This window comes from Rana temporaria, chromosome 1, assembly GCF_905171775.1.
Source record: "Rana temporaria chromosome 1, aRanTem1.1, whole genome shotgun sequence".
NCBI classification, from domain to species: domain Eukaryota; kingdom Metazoa; phylum Chordata; class Amphibia; order Anura; family Ranidae; genus Rana; species Rana temporaria.
In genome coordinates, this window is record NC_053489.1 from 221,002,752 (window position 1) to 221,024,886 (window position 22,135).

At 43.4% G+C, this 22,135-nt stretch overlaps 1 protein-coding gene across 1 annotated transcript in view; it reads left to right on the forward strand.

Moving 5' to 3' along the window:
• Positions 1-22,135, forward strand: part of LOC120937514 (tetratricopeptide repeat protein 28-like) — a 100,504-nt gene that overhangs the window by 77,503 nt on the left and 866 nt on the right. The gene's annotated exons all lie outside the window — the stretch shown is intronic.

Below are 22,135 nucleotides of genomic sequence, written 5' to 3' on the forward strand. Positions count from 1 at the left end.
GGAAGCTCAGTTTGCTGTAGTACCACAACTTGGGTTTAAATACCCGCCCTGCTCCAGCTCCAGACCTCATCGAAGCCAAGACCTTGTTGCGTGCCTTCCTGTAGGTGCCTCTCAAGGTCCCAATTTTGACCTCCAACTGGTCAGTTGTCACATCAAACCCCACCTGTCTCCGCACAAGTGGGAGCAGGCTCTCCAGTGCAGTTTTCCGCAATTCTCTATTTCTAGAGATGGGGTCTTTGGTGGCCCACAGAACAGGAAGTTCTTGCCACCTATCAATAAAGATCTCCAAGAAGTCGGGTCGGTTAAAGAGATTCATCTTTTTCTGTCCAAAACCAAGGATAAAAAAATAATGTCACTACACAATCTATAAAGTCAATTACTCTTTCTCACAAGCTAGCCCTTAAAGGGTCACTAATGGATAACTATATTTTTGGAGGAAATGACTGTTTACAGTGTCTAGAGACATACAAGTGCATACATATAATGTGCCTCTAGTTTCACTTTTGTTTTGAAATTTAGTTATTGTTTCTGTGAAGTAAAGAGACACACAGAACCCAAAAAAAATAAAAGCAGGGCATATTTTAATTTCTACAATTATTAGCATTGTTTTGGTTGATTTTTAGACACACAGCTTAGACCACAGTCACAAGCTCCCCTGATAAATTTGAGAGGGAGCAGAACCAGGAAGTGATGATTTATGCAAATGATTACAGCTGCTTAAAAGCAAAAAGGGACAATGAGGACATGAAATCAAGACTGATATAATGTAAAGTTAGTTATTTCTGCCCCAAACAATTTTGGCTTATTGCTCCTTTAAATGTCTGTCTTTCCTGAATATGCCACTGCTGTCCCAAGTTCGAAGCATACCTACACGCTTGTCGTTCAAACGTCTTTCTTACGCAACCCGGTCGTATGGACGCTACATGTGTTCGAGCCTTATATACACTCCGCACACGACATCCGCCCATGCTTAAAAAAATTTGATGTTTCCCCCCCGCCCCTTATCTTCCGTCGCAAAAACGACAAGGTGGAATTGGCAGCAGATCATGTTTGGTCAGTTCCTAGGAAACAGATGACCAGTTGTGTCGAACTAATAAGCCAGATCTCATCCTCATTTGTGTATGAAACGTTAGTTAGATAAAAGCACTCCCGATATAGTTTGGTCAAGACATAAAAGCGACCATTTGCATCATGTTTAAACCGACTTGTTTTTAGAAGACATCCTGATGAGAACCGAGATTGCCCACACAACAGTAGTTGGATCAAAATGCATAATCAAAGCGTTGTTTACGTACGACGGCACTATAGCGGACCATTACCTTCAAATTTCAAACTGGCTATGTTTTAATTTATGAACCTAAGATGTAGGCCACAAAATCATTCAATCAAGAAAAACATGTAAAATGTAGTTACATACCGGTCTTTGACCCGATCGTTATCTCCGCCGTCTTCCACAAACTGTGAACGCCCCTTTTACTCACGTGGTAGCCCTTTATACACGCGCATGTGGGACTTTACGCACGTCTCCCCGCCCCTGACGTTCATGGTATCGTATTTTCCCCGCCCCTTTTCCATCTTTTTTGGGTTGGAAGCACATGTTGGAGAATATGGCAGCACGGCGAATCCGTTGTAAGGCCTCCAACATGACCTTTGAGGAAATGGTGGAGATGGTCCTCATCCTCAAAGCAGAGGACTACGATGGGAGGCATGGGCCATATAAGTACCCGAACAAGGTCAAGGCCGCAATAATGGAGAAGGTGAGGAGGAGTCTCCATCGCAAATTTGGAGTGAAAAGGTCCAAGGAGCAGATCCGGAAAAGGTGGTGTGACCTTAAAAAACGGGAGCCGGAACAAATGAAGAGGATCAGGAGAGTGATTAGAAGAAGTAAGTTTGTTATATATTTTGTAAGATTTGTTCCGCGCCATGTGTTTTTTATTTCAGGTTGTACTGTAATATTTTTTTAGGCACAATAATTTGTCGTCAAACTGGACGTCCATTCGGAACGACTAAATATTGTGTTTAAAATCCTAGAAATTATGACATTTTTTTAAAATTGTGGTGAGATCAATCGTAAAAATTATGTAGATGTGCTATTAAAACCACCAAACTTTTTTTAATAATTAAATATACAGTAAAAGGAGAGTCTGCTCAGCAGTCGGTGACACATGTGGACTCATTTGCATAATTGTTGTCCCCTTTAATAACCCATTTTGGGCTTCACACAGAGCTGAGGTGATCCAGTGTATACTTTGTTGGCTTACATGTTTAAAAGTAGACCAAAGCTACAAGATTTGTCAGGATCTTTGTGAATGCCTTCAATCCTGTGTTTTGCCCTGAGGGGTTTTTCAAAACATCAATAGTCCCAGAAATTGTATAAAGTGAATCATATTCCTCTTTCAGGCCTATAAGCTATAAAAATCCTGTTTCCATTTTCTTCATTTTCGTAGGGCGTCATGAAGCTTCGACACGGGAGCAAGAAGTCCAGCAAGCCACACCCCCGAGGGATGGTGATGATGCGCAGCCTGCCACCACATCAGGTAAAGTAACATATAACTAACCCAGCTTCAGGTAATGTAGATGTAGGCCTGCCTAATTTTAAAAAATGGTTTTGTCCCACATTTCAGGATCAGGTGGTGGCTTGGACAGGCATACAAAACAGATGGTTATATCTGAAATCTGGGCCTGCAGAGAAGAGGTGGAGGAGATTCATCTGGCCAACCGAAAAATTAAAGAAAGAACAAGGAGGGTGGAAAATAAATTAAAAAATTTACTTGATGTTTTGGGGAGAGTCTGAATCTGAAAAAAATACCAAAAAAAATTTTAAATACCAGATTTTGATGTTTATTTAATTAAAAAAAACCAAAAAAATAATAAAACCAGATTTTCTACTTTATTTAATAAAAAAAAAAACCAAAAAAATAATAAAACCAGATTTTCTACTTTATTTAATAAAAAAAAACCAAAAAAATAATAAAACCAGATTTTATACTTTCTTTAATAAAAAAAAAAACAAAAAAATAATAAAACCAGATTTTAATGTTTATTAATAAAAAAAACCAAAAAAATTACAAAAATGATTGTATATTGTATGAGAAAAATCACCCACAAAAATACAAAAACGATTGTATATTGTATGAGAAAAATCACCCACAAAAATACAAAAATGATTGTATATTGTATGAGAAAAATCACCCACAAAAATACAAAAATGATTGTATATTGTATGAGAAAAAAAACCAATAAAATTACAAAAATGATTGTATATTGTATGAGAAAAATCACCCACAAAAATACAAAAACGATTGTATATTGTATGAGAAAAATCACCCACAAAAATACAAAAATGATTGTATATTGTATGAGAAAAATCACCCACAAAAATACAAAAATGATTGTATATTGTATGAGAAAAAAAAACAATAAAATTACAAAAATGATTGTATATTGTATGAGAAAAATCACCCACAAAAATACAAAACGATTGTATATTGTATGAGAAAAATCACCCACAAAAATACAAAAATGATTGTATATTGTATGAGAAAAATCACCCACAAAAATACAAAAATGATTGTATATTGTATGAGAAAAATCACCAAAAAAAATTTCAAAAATGATTGTATATTGTATGAGAAAAATCACCCACAAAAATACAAAAATGATTGTATATTGTATGAGAAAAATCACCAAAAAAAATTTCAAAAATGATTGTATATTGTATGAGAAAAATCACCCACAAAAATACAAAAATGATTGTATATTGTATGAGAAAAATCACCAAAAAAAATTACAAAAATGATTGTATATTGTATGAGAAAAATCACCCACAAAAATACAAAAATGATTGTATATTGTATGAGAATAAAAACCAAAAAAATTACAAAAATGATTGTATATTGTATGAGAAAAATCACCCACAAAAATACAAAAATGATTGTATATTGTATGAGAAAATATAACAAAAATTTTTGTAGGGTATTTATGAATAAATAAAAATAAAAAAATTAAGAAAATAAAGAGCTTTTGAACATCAAAAAAGTGTGTGGTGTTTTTCCTAAAATACGTAAAATTTTCTATGTGTTTGGTTTGGGGGTCACCTGGGAAATGTTTGCTAGTTGATAATGAAAATACACTTAGTTACACTTAGTAAAGAACTCCAAACAACACAAGCAAGACATAACAAGTTTAGAAAAAAGATTATGATTTATTTTTTAGAAAGCTACAATTAGGGCAAATTTGATTGAGATGGTATTGCCCCCCTACCCATGAAATAGTCCATGTATTTGTCCCGGACTTCACGGGCACTCTGGGGGGGCAGTCCTGTGTGGCCAGCTTCAAGGCCCGCCAAAGTTTCTGCAGGGGTCAAATGTTGTGCCTCGGGCCCAACCAGGGCCATATAATTTGGAGATTGTCTCCTTAAAAAATTGTGGAGAATGCAGCAGGCAAAAATAATTGTATTCCACTTATATTCCGCCATGTGGAGAGAGGTGAGGAAAAGGCGGAACCGGCTGGCCATGATGCCGAAAGCGCTCTCAACCACTCTACGTGCTCGGCCCAGCCGGAAATTAAAGACACTCCTCTCTGGGGTGAGGGTGCGCTGAGGGAATGGCCTCATAAGATGGGGTCCCAGGGCAAACGCTTCATCAGCCAGGAAAACAAATGGCAGGCCTTCTACATTCTGGTCATCCGGTGGCAATGACAGATCATCATCCTGAAGGCGAAGCGCGAACTCCGTCTGCCTGAAGGCTCCCCCATCCGATACCCGTCCATTCATCCCGACATCCACAAAAAGGAATTCATACTGTGCTGACACCACCGCCATCAGCACAATACTGTTGAACCCCTTATAATTAAAGAACTGGGATCCTGAACGGGGTGGAGGCACGATGCGGACGTGCTTCCCGTCGATGGCTCCCCCGCAGTTGGGGAAGTTCCATCGGGTCTGGAAGTCCAAAGCCACAGACTGCCACTCCTGTGGTGTGGACGGAAGCTGGGGAAGAAAAAAAGAAAAAATTAGCCACATAACCTTGCAAGCAGATTATACAAAGACATTATAAGCATTATAACATTTCTGGGAACTAGCATATTATATCTAAATATATTTAGCCAATTAACACATTAAACACCCCCTCTGATGGGCCAGTGCCCAAGTTTGGGGGAGGGCTAGATGAGTTTGGGAGTACTAAAAAAAATTAATTTTTATTATTGGTGAACATAGACTTTACAACACATTTTGGAGGGGAGGGCTAGATGAGTTTGGGAGTACTAAAAAAAATTAATTTTGATTATTGGTGAACATAGACTTTACAACACATTTTGGAGGGGAGGGCTAGATGAGTTTTGGAGTCCTAAAATTAAAATTAATTTTGATTATTGGTGAACATAGACTTTACAACACATTTTGGAGGGGAGGGCTAGATGAGTTTTGGAGTCCTAAAATTAAAATAAAAAATAAATAAATATTGGTGAACATTTACAACACATTTTGGAGGGGAGGGGGGGGACATTACAATGGATATAACACAATACATTGGGAAGTGACTAGACTAGGTAGGTTGGGGCCCAGGATAGCATGCTGGGGAGGTAAGTGATGGGAAATATGCATGTAGGCCAAAAAAGGGGCATCAAAGTTTACATCATGCATGGGGGCAAAGGGGACATTCACAGCATATTCCAGACATGGTAATTAGGGAAGGAGGAGATAACTACAAGACATTAGCATACATTATAGACATAAAATGTGAGATTAAAGGAGAAAACTTACCCTCATATATTCCTCCTGCAGAACCTGGATGATGGCAGAGCAGGTGTCAGGAATGATGAGGCCCAGAGCCTGGGGGGAGATGCCCGTGGAGAACTTTAAGTCCTGAAGGCTTCTCCCAGTTGCCAGATAACGGAGGGTGGCAACTAGCCTCTGCTCAGCACTGATGGCTTCCCGCATAACGGTGTCCTGCCTGGTAATATAGGGGGACACCAAAGCCAACAGGTGCTGAAAGACGGGATCAGACATCCTCAGGAAATTCCTGTAATCAACAGGATTATTTTCCTGAAGCTCCCGCAGCAAAGGCATGTGAGAGAATTGGTTCCTACGGAGCAACCAATTCTTGGTCCATGAACGTGTCCTCCTCCTGTTCATGAACTCCTCATCGTCTAGGTCATAAACAAACAGACCTATAGACAGAAGATGCTTAGCACGAAGTCGGCGACGACTAGGTGCCTGCAACATGGCTACAAGGCTAGTTACAAACGACAAATCAGAATTGCACTAAACAGACCGCAGTGAAGAACAGCAAGACCTATGAAGAACGACCCTGACAATAAAAAACGCGGGGACAGGACCGCAATGTAAAACAATACGACCTGACCGCACGTCTCGATTGCCTAGATACGACCCACACAAGTACAAACTGAACGGCAGAGATCAATCTGAAAGCACAAAGACTGAAAAGCACGAATCGTCACTCACCAAACTTTTACTAACACGCGTAAACACGGAATCAGCAAAAGGAGCCCCAAGGGTGGCGCCAACAAAATCAAACCTCCCCTTTATAGTCGCGTCATACGTCGTGAGCGTCATCGCGCCGGAGAACGACCAGATTTTGGTATGTTACGTGTGTACGCAAAGCAAGCCTGCCGAGCTTCTCGACAAGTTCAACAAGAAACTCGACGAGCAACTCGACGGGCTTGGCACGTCGAGTTTCTCTGTCGTGTGTACGAGGCCTCAGTCTCATGCTTGTGATGGAGAATGATACGTGTGTTATTCCTGATCAAGCCCCCCTGTCTGTCTGCCCTGTTCTGCTAGATTGGATTTCCCAGTGTATAACCTTGGACTGGATTATTGCACTATTCTCTGAATTCAGCCTGTCTTTTTACCTGGACTGTCATTGAACTACTCTGCCTGTCTGCCAAACGCAAGTACCTGTTTGCTTTGCTCAGTTCGCGCCTGCCCTGGCATGGTAGCCAGGCACTATAGCATTGTTTGTAAGACCTGGGGGCAACCAAGTATTGGTAGGCCTGCTTGCCTTATGGGAAAGGGGGCTTCTATAGGTGAATCACACAGTAGCCAGCTATAGTGCCTGACCACCTGCGATGGGGTAGACGTGACGCACAGTACATGCATTGCTGTGCTTTGCGTTGATGTGCATTTTACCACATGTTACCGTAATACACCTATGTAAAGGGGGTCTAAGTGCATGTTCAGACAATCAATGTAATAATATATAAACAGTCAACAGTTGAAAATAAAGTTGAACCTTTTCCTTCTCTGCTTCGGTGTGCAATATGGAACCTAGCCAAATGCCTATCCTGCTTTTAAAGTGGAAATCCAATCCAACATTTTTTTTTTCTTGAGATTAGATAACATGGAGAGGAGTTAGAACCTCTGTCAGGGTTTTGTTATTGTCTGTGACCCTATTGGAGAGATTTTTTTGTCAGCTGGGACAGAATGGGAGGAAAAATACAAAAATCCAAAAGCTAACTGTTATTACCAAAACAGCAATTAATCTACAATTTTCCCAACAGACAAACCTTTTCCGAAGACATTTGCATATTTTATCTTTTGGGAGATAACCTCTCATTGTCTGTTAGGTCTTTGGGACAGTAATTAAAGACAATGGGCCAGATTCAGGTAGCTCGGCGTATCGTTGAGCGGGCGTAGCGCATCTCATATGCGCTACGCCAACGTAACTCTGAGAGGCAAGAGCAGTATTCACAAAGCACTTGCTCCCTAAGTTACGGCGGTGTAGCGTAAATGGGCCGGCGTAAACCTGCCTAATTCAAATTTGAAAGGTAGTGGACGTGTTGTATTAAAATTAACCGTGACCCCATGTAAATGAATGGCCGAACGAACGGCGCATGCGTACGCATGCTCAGAATCACGTTGCATATACTCCCTAAGAAACGACGGCTCAATGCGTATGACGTGAACGTAACCTACGCCCAGCACCATTCACGTACGACTTACGTAAACGTCGTAAAATCCGACGGCTGTTCCGACGTCCATACCCTAACATGACTTACCCCTCCTTTATGAGGCATAACTATACGCCGGACGTACGCCTTTCGTAAACGGCGTAGCTTACTGCGACGGGCGCAAGTACATTTGTGAATCGGCGTATCTAGGTCATTTACATATTCGACGCGTAAATCAATTGAAGCGCCCCTTGCGGCCAGCGTAAATATGCACCCAAGATACAACGGCGTAGGAGACTTACGTCGGTCGGATGGAGCCAGAATTCAGGCGTATCTGGTTTCAAGAATACGGCGCATAAATACGACAGCGCATCCTAGAACTTACGCGGCCTATCAACAGATATGTTGGCGTAAGTTCTCTCTGAATCTGGCCCAATGCCACAACTGGTACACATGAAGCTAGAAAAATGGGACAGGGATTGCAACCCTTTTTCACATTATACAAAGCTACATTTTAACCAAAGTCTCCGTTCGTTCTTTATTTTCTAGTTTATTTACTAAACGGAATTTTTTTTTTTAGCTCATGTTTACTTTCAGCAATTCCACACATTACTCATGTGAATTTAAAAGGGAAGTTTAGCCTTGAACCCCTTGCTGGGTAATTGTGGTGTGTGCAGTCTAAGGTGAAACGTACCGTACTATTTTAGTAAAGCAGGGTATTCACACTGAGTTTTTTCATTCAATCAGCACAAGTGATGTTGATGCAGAGATCTCTCCCGCTGTGTCATTCTGACAGCAGGGTCTTCCCTCCACTAGAATACACTGATCAGCACTGCAGCCATTGGCTGCAAGTGCTGATTGAATTCTGGTTTTCCAGCATGGCCATTTAACAGGAGCCAGTCATTAGACCGGCTTCTGTTGAACAGACAGTGGTACACATGTACCAAAAGTCAGCCAGTACCCAGCTTTATGCTCCTATCACATGGATTAATTATTGTTGGGTAATAGGGATTTTGTTTAAAATCCATCCTTGAGCTGTAGTCAAGGGACCTTGCTAGACTGAGTTTCATTTATATAGTATTTATATAGTACATGCTCTATTATAGTCAATTGGAAGAAGCAATAGGAGACAAAACATGTTGTAATGTATCTACTTGAAAACTAAAATTAATTAAGGTCTATTATAATGTCGGAAGATTTTAATTTTGTGATTCTTATTTTATGTAATCAATAAATTGTTATCTTTTTAACTTAATTTGTTAATTTTTTTGGTACTTAAAAAGTTCCATGATTAAATTTTGTTTGATTTTAAACGTACTAGATTAAAAGTGGAACTTTCGCTCATCGTATTCCCCCCCCCTCCGGTGCCACAATTGGCACCTTTCGGGGGGAGAGGATATCTGTCTTTGACAGGTATCCTTTCCCACTTCTGGGAGTCTGAGCCGCGGCCCGTGACATCAGCGTGGGGCTCCCCCCTCCTTCCCCCCGATCGCCGCGCCAGTAAGAGAGGGGAGCGGGCCTCGCGCATGTGCAGTAGGGTTACCGGCGTGAAGCCGAATGGCTACACTGCTGGGTACGCTTACCCGCAATGGGGACGGCAGTACCCAACAGTTGATGGAAACATCAGCTGTGGGTGCTGACATCACTAGACTCTAGGACAGGTATGTCCATTTATTAAAAGCCAGAAGCTGCAGTATGTGTAGCTGCTGGTTTTCATATTTTTTTTTTGGGCGGAACACTGCTTTAAGGTGATGTTATCAATCTGCTGCAGGTAGGAGGAGGCATTTCCTTAGTCACCTCTCCTGCAGTGCAACATTGTAACTTTGTAACAAGTCACAAGATAAAAGGTCGGAGCAGGGGCTGATCTGTGCCAGACACAGCCAAGAAATGCGCAGGCAAAAAGACTTGTGATATATTATTGTGTCATCTAAGTCAGCAACTTAGCCCAGGAAGCACACAGTGACTCTGGATAATGCCTAAACAAAGGTAGAAGCATTAGATGATTAGCATCTAAAATTAGACAAAGGCATTGTCAGGAGAGTACTGTGATCTCCGCGAGAGATGGTTATTTATAACTTGGCATGCAACCAATTAACATAAAAATATAATAATGTATATCTGATTTTATGTCCACTTTAACCTCTTTAGACCCGTGCTATAGCCAAAAGACACCTTCAGTACGGCTTTCTCAAGCACCCCGAGGTGCCCTGGTGCTCTTATCCAGCATGCTCTGTGATTGCTGTGTCCTTTGGTCACAGCTGATCACAGATCGTAGTAAAGGGTCAATCACAGCAGCCCTTTGCCATGTGATGAGCTGTGTCCAATCACAGCTGATCACATGTAATCACAGCGTGAGGATAGGAGAGCCGGTAACTGGCAAGTGTGTCAGTGGACATGTAGACAGATTATCAGGGCACTGTTCATCACAGTTGCACCTTTCACAGATCGTAGTAAAGAACCAATCACAGCAGACCTTTGCCATGTGATGAGCTGTGTCGAATCACAGCTGATCACATGTAAACAAATTTGCTGATTATCAGTATTCCTTTCCTTACGCACTATCACAGCGTGAGGATAGGAGAGCTGGTAACTGGCAAGTGTGTCAGTGGACATGTAGACAGATTATCAGGGCACTGTTCATCAGTGCAGCCCCATCAGTGCCCATAAGTTCCACCTATCGGTGCCCATCAATGTCACCTACATAGGTGTGCGCAGCCTGTTGCATTAGGGTGTGCACCTGAAAGCTCAAAAACACAGTACCAATCTCTCACTGTGTTCATTCAGAAAGAAAATAGGCCGGTACACTACATTACCCCTTCCCCCACTCATCCTGAAATATCATCTATGTGTGCCCACTGCAGTAGCCAATGGGAGAGGAGGGAAGCCAGCCATGCTGTGTGAGGGGGCACCGGGCAGCAAGGGAAATCTGCACTGCAGGGAGTGATTAGGGTGTGCCTGGGCACACCTGGCACACCCTGTGCGCACGCCTATGGTCACCTATCAGTGTCTCCTCATCAGTGCCACCTATCAGTGCCCATCAGTGCAGACTATTAGTGCTTCCTCATCAGTGCCCACCAGTGCTGCCTCAACAGTGCCCACCAGTGCTGCCTCATCAGTGCCCATCAGTGCAACCTCATCAGCGCACATCACTGAAGAAGAAAAATGACTTATTTGCATAATTTTATAACAGAATCTAAAATTATTATTTTTTTTTTTCAAAATTCTCAGTCTTTTTTCGTTTGTTTATCAAAATATAAAAAACGCAGTGGTGATTAAATACCACCAAAATAAAGCTCTATCTGTCTCAAGCATCCGACCATGTCCTCACTTTCTAGTTTAATAATATTCTCCAGTTAATCCGGTAAAGCAAGTACTGAGAAGTCGTCATTTTTGGAAAACAGTACATGAAAATAATTAGTGGCAAAGGTTCCTAAGTGCTGGGATTTGTTTGCAGCTTTAAATTCAGGTGTATAACCAAAAACAAATCCTTTTATGGAGTGTGGAGGATTATCTGTACAGCTGTACAATCAGTTCTGCGTTTACATAATCTCACTTAATTCATTAAAATTTCCACTGAGATTACAAAGCGTGATTAATGTTACCTAGTCTTTCCAACCATAATGATTTTGTGATGTGTTCAGATGTTTCCTTGTCTATCATAGGGGTTGACAAGCATTTAATTGTCTTGTAACAAACTGCTGTGCCATACAGCAAATGTTATAAATTCACAACTTTTCTAATGTGATTGCACATTCAGCTGTTTGTGTTCATTTGAATATGAGTATGAATGCCCTAATTAGAACAAACATCAGATGCTATGTGAAATCTTCAAAACTTCTCATTATATTCGTTTTTTGGTGCTGTTTAATTCCCCACTTCCCTGCTCTCATCCCATCCCATTGGATTTGTCTTGTGTTTGTAGGGGGTACATTTCACCATTTTGTATTATCATTCCTAGAGCAGTAACAAGCATTTATTACTCAGATGTTTCAGCTTTATTGGAAAATTTAAGCGATTGATGCGTGATCTTTTCCTTTACTCCAAACACAAAATCATCCTGTCGTTGCATGTGCACTGACATTTATCTACGTACTACTCACTGTTGCTGTCATCCTAACAGACCATGGGAAAATGATGTTTTGTGACTCAGTTTCCCCCCTTACAGCAATGCTCAGGTGTGCAACCATTTCTCTTTGTGAAAGACCCATCCGGGACAAGGGCTTTTGGAGGGCACTGCAGGATAGCCTCTTACCTACTGCCTACTGACTGTGGGCTGTGGCTTTTGAGGGGGCTCTATTGTTTCAGAGCTGTGTGCCTGGGGGGACTTTTGGAGTGGTTTTGCTTCAGATTTGGGTCCATGTCTCCCCCAAAACACCCAGAGTTTGGGAACATAGGATCTGAATACAAATTCAGGGCCTCTACCCCCCCCCCCCCCACCAGGCGCAGAGACTCTAAGCAGAAGATTATAATCAGCTTAAAACAATCTGATGCTGAGGTCTCCTGCTGTTATGTGTCATTGTTTATTAAGGTGTCTTTCTCTCATGGTTTAATTTTCCCAAAGTTGCCATTGTAAACATACTCACCTATTGTTTCTGTCTGTCTGCTGCTGTAGTTTTGTGTCCACTTCACTTCTCACACTCAAACTTTTGTGGGATCCCTGATTATTAAAGCATTGTGTGGCTGTTGAATAGCTTACTGTTTATGATTCTGGTAGCTGTTTATTAGATGTAATGTTAGATGTACTGATATTACTGTTTACAGGTTGCATGGTTTAGGGTAATGTGATCAAGCTCTTACCTGATTTTGTGTGGTATTTGTTCTGTGTGAATTTACAATACAGTCAGTTCCAGTTTGCACCTAAGCTAGGGTTGTCTAGTTCATGGGTGCAATTCTCAGCTATAATACCTGGTTCCTGCTTCTAGAGTGGAGGAGTGTATCTTTGCAGGGGCACCCGGGCTGTGTGCCAGGCTGTCTGTCACACTGTTTAGTACCTATTTACATTAATGAGTTGTGTAGTGTACAGTCAGTTGTGTCAGTAGTGTGATGTCTTTGTGTTATAACATGTTTTGAGTTAAGTAGACCATTCAGTTTAATTGAGTGGCCAATTTAGCACTAGTGATGAGCTGGGGCATGCTTGGACTAGGATCCAAACCCATGTGTGAAAACCTATCAGGAATCTGTCACCTGTAAGGGCCAATCATCTGCAGCTGGGGCATTCCCCACCCCACAGTCATGTGTGTACAAGGGACGGAAATATATGCATATGTGGGGCAAGGAATGCCCCAGCCGCAGATGGTTGGTGACAGCTCTCTGAGGGGCTTGCACATGTGGTTCAGGTCCTAGTCTGAGCATGCACAAGCTTATCACTGCCATAGAACCATACACTCAACCTTTTATTAAGGCAGTGCACCTCAATGCACAAGTGGTTTACAATTACAGTATGTTGCAATGTGCTTCCTAGGTGCATTAGGGTGCTATATACAATTAATAAGTGCTTTTTGTGTTGCAGTATTGTGCTGTTATGGACATGTTTCTTGGAAGCACTGCTGCGGTCAATATAAATGGGGGCGGGGTTATTCAAACATGCCAAGCATTGGCTGAAATTATGGATACTATTAATCAATAAAGCTGTGGCCTTGCCCTTACAGCTAATGGCTTTCATTTTTTTTATTAAAGCAGAATTAAAGGGGAGTTCCACCCACAATTTCACTTTTTAAATATAAATACCCCTGTAATACACAAGCTTAATGTAGTCTAGTAAAGTTAGTCTGTAAACTAAGGTCCGTTTTGTTAGGTTGTTAGAGCATTTAGTTTGTTTATAATCTAGAAATAGACCGTGGCCATCTTAAGTGTGGGCATCATGAAGCCAGACTGTATGACTTCCTGTATTTCAGCCTTGCAGATCTCGCACATGCTCAGTGCTGCACAAGCGATGTAATAGGTTTCAGTCAGGTTTCCGTAGCAACGGGAGTGTCAGAGGAAGTTGCCGCCCTTTCTCTATGCAAATAGGCTATTTGCAAGGACTACTGGGATACATGATGCCTATCCCAGAAACCCTTGCGAATAGCCTTGTGACTTAATAGCCTAGGCTAATAAGGAGGAGGAAGTAATGAAGGACTACAAAATAAAGGTATTTACAAGCAACAACATAAATAAAAATGGTCCATTCTGAACACTATGGGCCAGATCCACAAAAAACTGGCGTAACTTAAAAAATCCCATTTAAGTTACACTGCCTTAAAATTTCTACCTAAGTGCCCGATCCACAAAGCACTTATCTAGAAATTTCAGGCCGTGTAACTAAAATTCCGCGGGCGCAAGGCGTTCCTATTCAAATGGGGCGAGTCCCATTTAAATGAGGCGCGCTCCCGCGCCGGCCGTACTGCGCATGCGCAAAGTTACGTTACGCCGAGTTTTGTGGATCGCGCCGGCTTAAAAAAGTTGCGTCGAAAAAAAAAAAAAAAAATGACAGCGTCGCTCGGCATGCATTCCTGAGGGAGAACTCCATGCCAATTTTCAAAGAAAAAAACGGCATGGGTTCACCCCCAGGAGCATACCAGGCCCTTAGGTCTGGTATGGGTTGTAAGGAGACCCCCCTACGCCGAAAAATCGACGTAGGGGGTCCCCCTACAATCCATACCAGACCCGTATCCAAAGCACGCTACCCGGCCGGTCAGGAAAGGGAGTGGGGACGAGCGAGCGCCCCCCCCCTCCTGAGCCGTGCCAGGCCGCATGCCCTCAACATGGGGGGGGTTGGGTGCTCTGGGGCAGGGGGGCGCACTCCGGGCCCCCCCACCCCAGAGCACCCTGTCCCCATGTTGATGAGGACAGGACCTCTTCCCGACAACCCTTGCCGTTGGTTGTCGGGGTCTGCGGGCGGGGGCTTATCGGAATCTGGGAGTCCCCTCAAATAAGGGGGCCCCCAGATACCGGCCCCCCACCCTAAGTGAATGGATATGGGGTACATCGTACCCTTACCCATTCACCTGGAGGCAAAAAGTAAAAGTTAGTAAACACACAACACAAGGGTTTTTAAAATAATTTATTATTCTGCTCCGGAGGCCCCCCCTGTCTTCTTTATTAGCTCTATTACCAGGGGGGGCTTCTTCTTCCACTCTCCGGGGGTCTTCTTCCACTCTCCGGGGGTCTTCTTCCACTCTCCGGGGGGGTTTCTTCTTCCGCTCTCCGGGGGGGGCTTCTCCGCTCTCCGGGGGTCTTCTTCTATCTTCGCCGCTCTCCGCTGTTGACTCGGCGAACCCCGGTTCTTCTGCAGATGTCCGGTGCCTTCTTCTTCAGCGCTGGCTGCCTGCTATCTTCGTGTGTTAGCTCAATTAGTAACAGGCAGCCAGCGCGGTCTTCTGTGACGTCATCTTCTTCTCTTCTGTTCTTCTCCCCTCTTCCGATGTTGCCTCGTCGCCTCTTGTCGCTGTAATGATGGAAGCGCGCCTTGCATCCCATTTATATAGGCATCACCGTCCCATCATGCTCCGGTAGGTACCCACGTGGTGGGTGCACGTGGGTAGGCACCCACCACGTGGGTACCTGCCGGAGCATGATGGGACGGTGATGCCTATATAAATGGGATGCAAGGCGCGCTTCCATCATTACAGCGACAAGAGGCGACGAGGCAACATCGTGCACCCACCACGTGGGTACCTACCGGAGCATGATGGGACGGTGATGCCTATATAAATGGGATGCAAGGCGCGCTTCCATCATTACAGCGACAAGAGGCGACGAGGCAACATCGGAAGAGGGGAGAAGAACAGAAGAGAAGAAGATGACGTCACAGAAGACCGCGCTGGCTGCCTGTTACTAATTGAGCTAACACACGAAGATAGCAGGCAGCCAGCGCTGAAGAAGAAGGCACCGGACATCTGCAGAAGAACCGGGGTTCGCCGAGTCAACAACGGAGAGCGGCGAAGATAGAAGAAGACCCCCGGAGAGCGGAGAAGCCCCCCCCGGAGAGCGGAAGAAGAAACCCCCCCCGGAGAGTGGAAGAAGACCCCCGGAGAGTGGAAGAAGACCCCCGGAGAGTGGAAGAAGAAGCCCCCCCTGGTAATAGAGCTAATAAAGAAGACAGGGGGGGCCTCCGGAGCAGAATAATAAATTATTTTAAAAACCCTTGTGTTGTGTGTTTACTAACTTTTACTTTTTGCCTCCAGGTGAATGGGTAAGGGTACGATGTACCCCATATCCATTCACTTAGGGTGGGGGGCCGGTATCTGGGGGCCCCCTTATTTGAGGGGACTCCCAGATTCCGATAAGCCCCCGCCCGCAGACCCCGACAACCAACGGCAAGGGTTGTCGGGAAGAGGTCCTGTCCTCATCAACATGGGGACAGGGTGCTCTGGGGTGGGGGGGCCCGGAGTGCGCCCCCCTGCCCCAGAGCACCCAACCCCCCCCATGTTGAGGGCATGCGGCCTGGCACGGCTCAGGAGGGGGGGGGGGCGCTCGCTCGTCCCCACTCCCTTTCCTGACCGGCCGGGTAGCGTGCTTTGGATACGGGTCTGGTATGGATTGTAGGGGGACCCCCTACGTCGATTTTTCGGCGTAGGGGGGTCTCCTTACAACCCATACCAGACCTAAGGGCCTGGTATGCTCCTGGGGGGAAACCCATGCCGGTTTTGTTTTTACAAATTGCCGTGGAGTTCTCCCTCGGGAATGCATACCAAATGCCGTCGCTGGAATGGGCTTTTACATGGTGTGACTAGTTTACACTTTGTAACACCAGCCCTAGTTTTACACTTGCAAACTAAAACTTACGGCGAAAAAACGAAGCTGGAAAGCTTTGTGGATCGCCTTAAGTGCTAATTTGCATACTAGAAACGGCATTTCGACTCGAAATGCCCCCAGCGGCGGATGCGGTACTGCATCCTAAGATTCGGCAGTGTAATTCAATTACACATGCCGGATCTTCTGCCTAACTTTGGAAAACTGCTTCTGTGGATCAGTTCCAAAGTTAGGACAAGGGATACGATGGAGTAACAGCAGTTACTCCGTCGTATCTCTTTTGTGGATCTGGCCCTATGAGATTAGGGCATTCAGCACAGACAAACATAAAAAAAATGGGTGGAACTCCACTTTAAAATCCTCAATACTTACCTCTCAGTCAGTGGTCTGATGGTATGGTGCTGGCACTGTCATCTTCTACCTAGCTTCTGCCTTCATTGGCCAGCAGAGGATGATGTCGCTGCTGCGCATACAAACGGTGCCAGAAATGTAAACAGAGTACATTGTGAAGGCAACTGTAAGCAGACAGGTAGGTTTATTTTATTTCAGAAGAGACATTACCTGTCTCTTCTGCAATAAAGAGCCTGCCTGTTCATATTTTAATTTAATAGGAGATCTAAAGTGTTACTATGGCCAAAATCAAAAATGATATATATGATGCAGTCTGTCAGCAACATTACACAGCAGTCCCCCCTGTAATATAGTTTATTACCTGTTGTTCTGGCCAGTCATTTTCAACGTCCTTTAGCAGCTTAATCTGTCCAGTAAAAGAGGCAGTTGGAGGGTTGAGAAAAAAATAATGGAAAACTTAACAATTAATAATGGATAAATATATTTTCTCAGAGAATAGGTGCAGGTACTACCAACTTTTGAGTCACCCCTTGTCTCCACCGCTACCTACCTCCAAGCACTGTCCCTTGGTCCCCCCCCCCCCCATCCACCTCTCACTACCGCCCCTTTTAAAGAATACACAACCAAGTATAGTTTTGTAGTGCAAAGTAATTTGTTTGTAATGTGTTAATGATAACAAGGAAAGCAGGTAAATAAACCCTCTGCAACCATCATCAATAGACCCCCCTCCTAGCAACAATAGATCCTTTCTACAACAATAGATCCCCAGCAACAACAAATTGCACCAGCTACCATAGATCCCCCAGCAACAATAGACCTCCCATCATTAATAAATCAACCTCAGCAACCACAGACTCCCTCAGCAGCAAAAATAGATCTCCCAAAAACTACAATACACTTCTTCAGCAACAATAGTTCGATCACCTGCAACAATATAACCCCCAGCAAGAGTAGATCAACTCCAGCAACTATAGACCCCACCAGCAACAACAGATCTCCTTGCAGCCAACATCAATAAATAAATCCAGCAGCCAGCAACAGTAGACCCTTCCAGCAACCATTGACCTCCAAGCAGCAAAAAAGCCCCCCAGCAACCATAAGCTTCTCCAACAACAATAAATTCCAACAACAATAGATCCCCAAGCAGCCAGTATCAATAGACCCTCCAGCAAACTCTGGCACCCCTTTTCATTACAAATATTCAGTGCTGCAGGTGCCGGAACTGCAGGTGTTCCCCTACGTTCCTGCTGAAAAAAATCCCTGCTGATGAACATAAAAATGAAGCAGTTGCCTTTAGACACTGACCAGGTCTCATCTATTTTTTAATGGGAAAATTCATGAGAAATGTGATTGTTGATGTCTGCAACGGCTTCAATTCTCTTCAATTTCTTGAATCTTTACATCATCTAATAAATGCATTCATACATTTCCATTTACCGAAATAGTCTTTGGAAATGTTATTGTTTGGACATTTTAAGAACCAAAGATGACAAACTATCTATTCATGGAAAATATTGAAAGCCTGTATTTTCCAAGAGTTCAGTTAGAATTTGCTTTGCCTGCTTGGCTTGTTTTGCTCACGCTCAGAAAAATATACTATTATGAGGTTATATTTAAAGTTAAGTAGTAGTTATGTCAAACCAATGATGACATACACCTTTGGTGTGTTGCCTGTTTCCTAATGAAGCCGCTGTTTTTAATTTGGTGCTAGTAAAAGTCTGGAAAGTTGGACTTTGATGGTCACTATTATTATTTTATTCTTTTTCACTGCTTGTGGTGATAGAAGCTCGTTTTACTAGCTATAAAGATTGCAAAATATTTTTACAAAGAGTGTGGAAAAAATCATCTTCGCTCAATTTTTGCATCATTGCTCAATGAAGCACTATTACTGTACACCATAATACACAATACGTTTATCATTTTTTGGCACAATAACAGCGTTTACACAGAGTTTTGCAATCTACCACTGGATTTTCATGATGATGAAAAATATTCTGGCCCGGATTCTCGTACGAGTTAGGCCGGCGTATCTCCAGATAAGCCGTCGTAACTCTGAGTCCGAGCCGTCGTATCTATGCGCCTGATTCTTAGAATCAGTTACGCATAGATTTGTATTCGATCCGACCGGCGTAAGTCTCTTACGCCGTCGTATCTTAACTGCATATTAACGCTGGCCGCTAGGGGCGTTTACGCTGATTTACTCCCAGAAATATGTAAATCAGCTAGATACACAAATTCACGAACGTACGCCTGGCTGACTCAGTACAGAAACGCCGTTTACGTTAGGCTTTTTCTGACGTAAAGTTACCCCTGCTATATGAGGCGTACATGAGGCGTACCAATGTTAAGTATGGACGTCGTTCCCGCGTCGAAATTTTGAAAATTTTACGTCGTTTGCGTAAGTCGTTTGCGAATAGGGCTGGGCGTCATTTACGTTCACGTCGAAAGCATTGGCTTCTTGCAGGTTAATTTGGAGCATGCGCACTGGGATACTTTCACGGACGGCGCATGCGCCGTTCTTAAAAAGCGTCATTTACGTGGGGTCACGGTAAATTTACATAACACACGCCCACAACAACCACATTTGAATTAGGCGGGCTTACGCCGGCCGATTTACGCTACGCCGCCGCAACTTTGGTTTGAGAATACGGCACTTGCCTGTCAAAGTTGCGGAGGCGTAACGTAAATAGGATACGTTACGCCCGCACAAAAAAACACGGTTCTACGTGAATCCGGGCCTAAGTGTTTAAAAAGAGAGTATATATTGCATGTATTTTATATTTACTGTGTTCAGGACTATAACATTTATTTAGACATTTGTTTTTACTTTTCTATTTAGTCAGGTTAACATCAACTTTTGAAGATTATTTTTATATTTCCACTCGTGACCAGTAGGTGTTTAATGTATGATAACACAACTTCCCTAGCACCATGACTTTTTACTACTGTGTTGTGAATAGCTTGTGTTGTGATTATCCTCAATAGCTAGTTGTCAGATTACATAAAAAACACATTAGTAAAGAAATGAAAGGGCATACACTATATCCCTTTCATAGCAAAGTTGGTCTTATGCCTCGTACACACGATCGGAATTTCAGATGAAAAAAGTCAGATAGAATTTTTTCACCGGATATTCCGACCGTGTGAAGGCCCCATTGGAGTTTAGAAATAGAACATAGAACATAGAATAGAACATGGAAATTCCGATCATCTGTGTGGAACTCCAACGGAGAAAAAAACACGCATGCTCAGAATCAAGTCGACGTATGCTCGGAAGCATTGAACTTCATTTTTCTCGGCTCGTCGTAGTGTTTTACATCACCGTGTTTTGGATGGTAGGAATTTGGTCTGACAGTGTTTATGCAAGACAGCTTGAGCCTAGGTTCACACTGCTGCGAATTCAAAATCGCGGTAAAATGCGCGATTTTACCGCGATTTCGCGGCCGCGATTTTGCCGCGATTTTGCCGCGATTTGCCGCGATTTCGGCCGCAATTTAATGTAAATCGCGGCCCGAAATCGCAAAAAGTAGTACAGGAACTACTTTTTGAAATCGCAGATGCGGCGTCGCACTGATTAGGACAGTGCCATTGCCAACAATTGCTGCCGATTTGAGATGCGATTTGACATGTCAAATCGCATCTCAAATCGTTCCAAATCGTACCCAGTGTGAACCAGGGCTTAATGGAATTCCGGCTGAAAATTCCATCAGATTTTATGTCATCGGATATTCCGTTCGTGTGTACAGGGCATTAGTCTGGATTTTTTTTTTTATCTGCTGGAGCAGTAAAAAAGTGCAGGAAGCCTGGCATGCTTCACCAGCTCAGTAATATGAAAATATGGCTGGGTTCACACTGTGTGCGACCGCGGGGCACCTTGTAAAACGAATGAGACACCAGGGAGAGGAAATTGCTAATTGGCCCAATTTGGACATTTTCACTTAGGGGTGTACTCACTTTTATTGTTAGCGGTTTAGAAATTAATGGCTGTGTGTTGAGTTATTTTGAGGGGACAGCAAATGTACACTGTTGTACAAGCTGTACACTCACTACTTTACATTGTAGCAAAGTGTAATTTCTTCAGTGTTGTCACACGAAAAGCTATAAAATATAAAAAAAATATGTGAGGGGTGCACTCACTTTTATGAGATACTGTATGTATGTATTGTAGATATTATTTGGGTCTATATATTTATTTGTATTATTGTGTATTTTTTAGTCCTATATTATATTCCATTGCTCCCACTGCTCCAGGAGCAAAGAGCGCAAGCCCCTTATATCATCCAGGTCAGTCTAATGGGAGCTAACACAGGGCTAAAGACTATGGGACAAATCCTCAAAAGAGATACGACGGAGTAACTGCTGTTACTCCGTCGTATCCCTGGTCCTAACTATGGAACTGATCCACAGAATCAGTTTTCCATAGTTAGGGAGAAGATCCGGCATGTGTAATTGAATTACACTGTCGGATCTTAAGGATGCAATTCTAGGCCGGCCGATAGGTGGCGAGGCCATTGCGGCCGGCCTAGAATATGCAAATGAACACTTATCCACGAACGTTCCGACAGGCCCGTCGCGCTAATTCTACGTCGTTTACGTCGAGTTCTGCCGCGTAAAACTAGGGCTCAGCCCTAGCTCTCTTAAGCCATGTTAAGTATGGCCGTCGTTCCCGCGTCGAAATTGAAATTCTTCGTCGTTTGCGTAAGACGTTCGTGAATGGCGCTGGACGCCATTTACGTTAACGTCTAAGCAAATGACGTCGGAGCGACGTCAGTTAGCGCAATGCACGTCGGGTAAGTTACCCGACGGAGCATGCGCAGTACGTCTGGCGCGGGAGCGCGCCTAATTTAAATGGGAATCGCCCATTTGTATTAGGAACGCCTTGCGCCAGACGGAGTTAAGTTACAGTGCAGCAAATTTCCAGGTAAGTGCTTTGTGGATCGGCACCTAACTTGGGAGATTTGCGGCAGTGTAACTTAACTCTGAAAAGTTAAGTTGCGCTCGGCGGCTGTGGATCAGGCCCTAGTTTCCTACCCCTAGATGTGCTAGATACCTGAGCGGCCAAGCACTAAAGGTTTCATAAAGGAGGAAGGGGCGTAAAGTCCCATGTCCCCCCCCACAGTATATTTTCTACCTCCTCTTT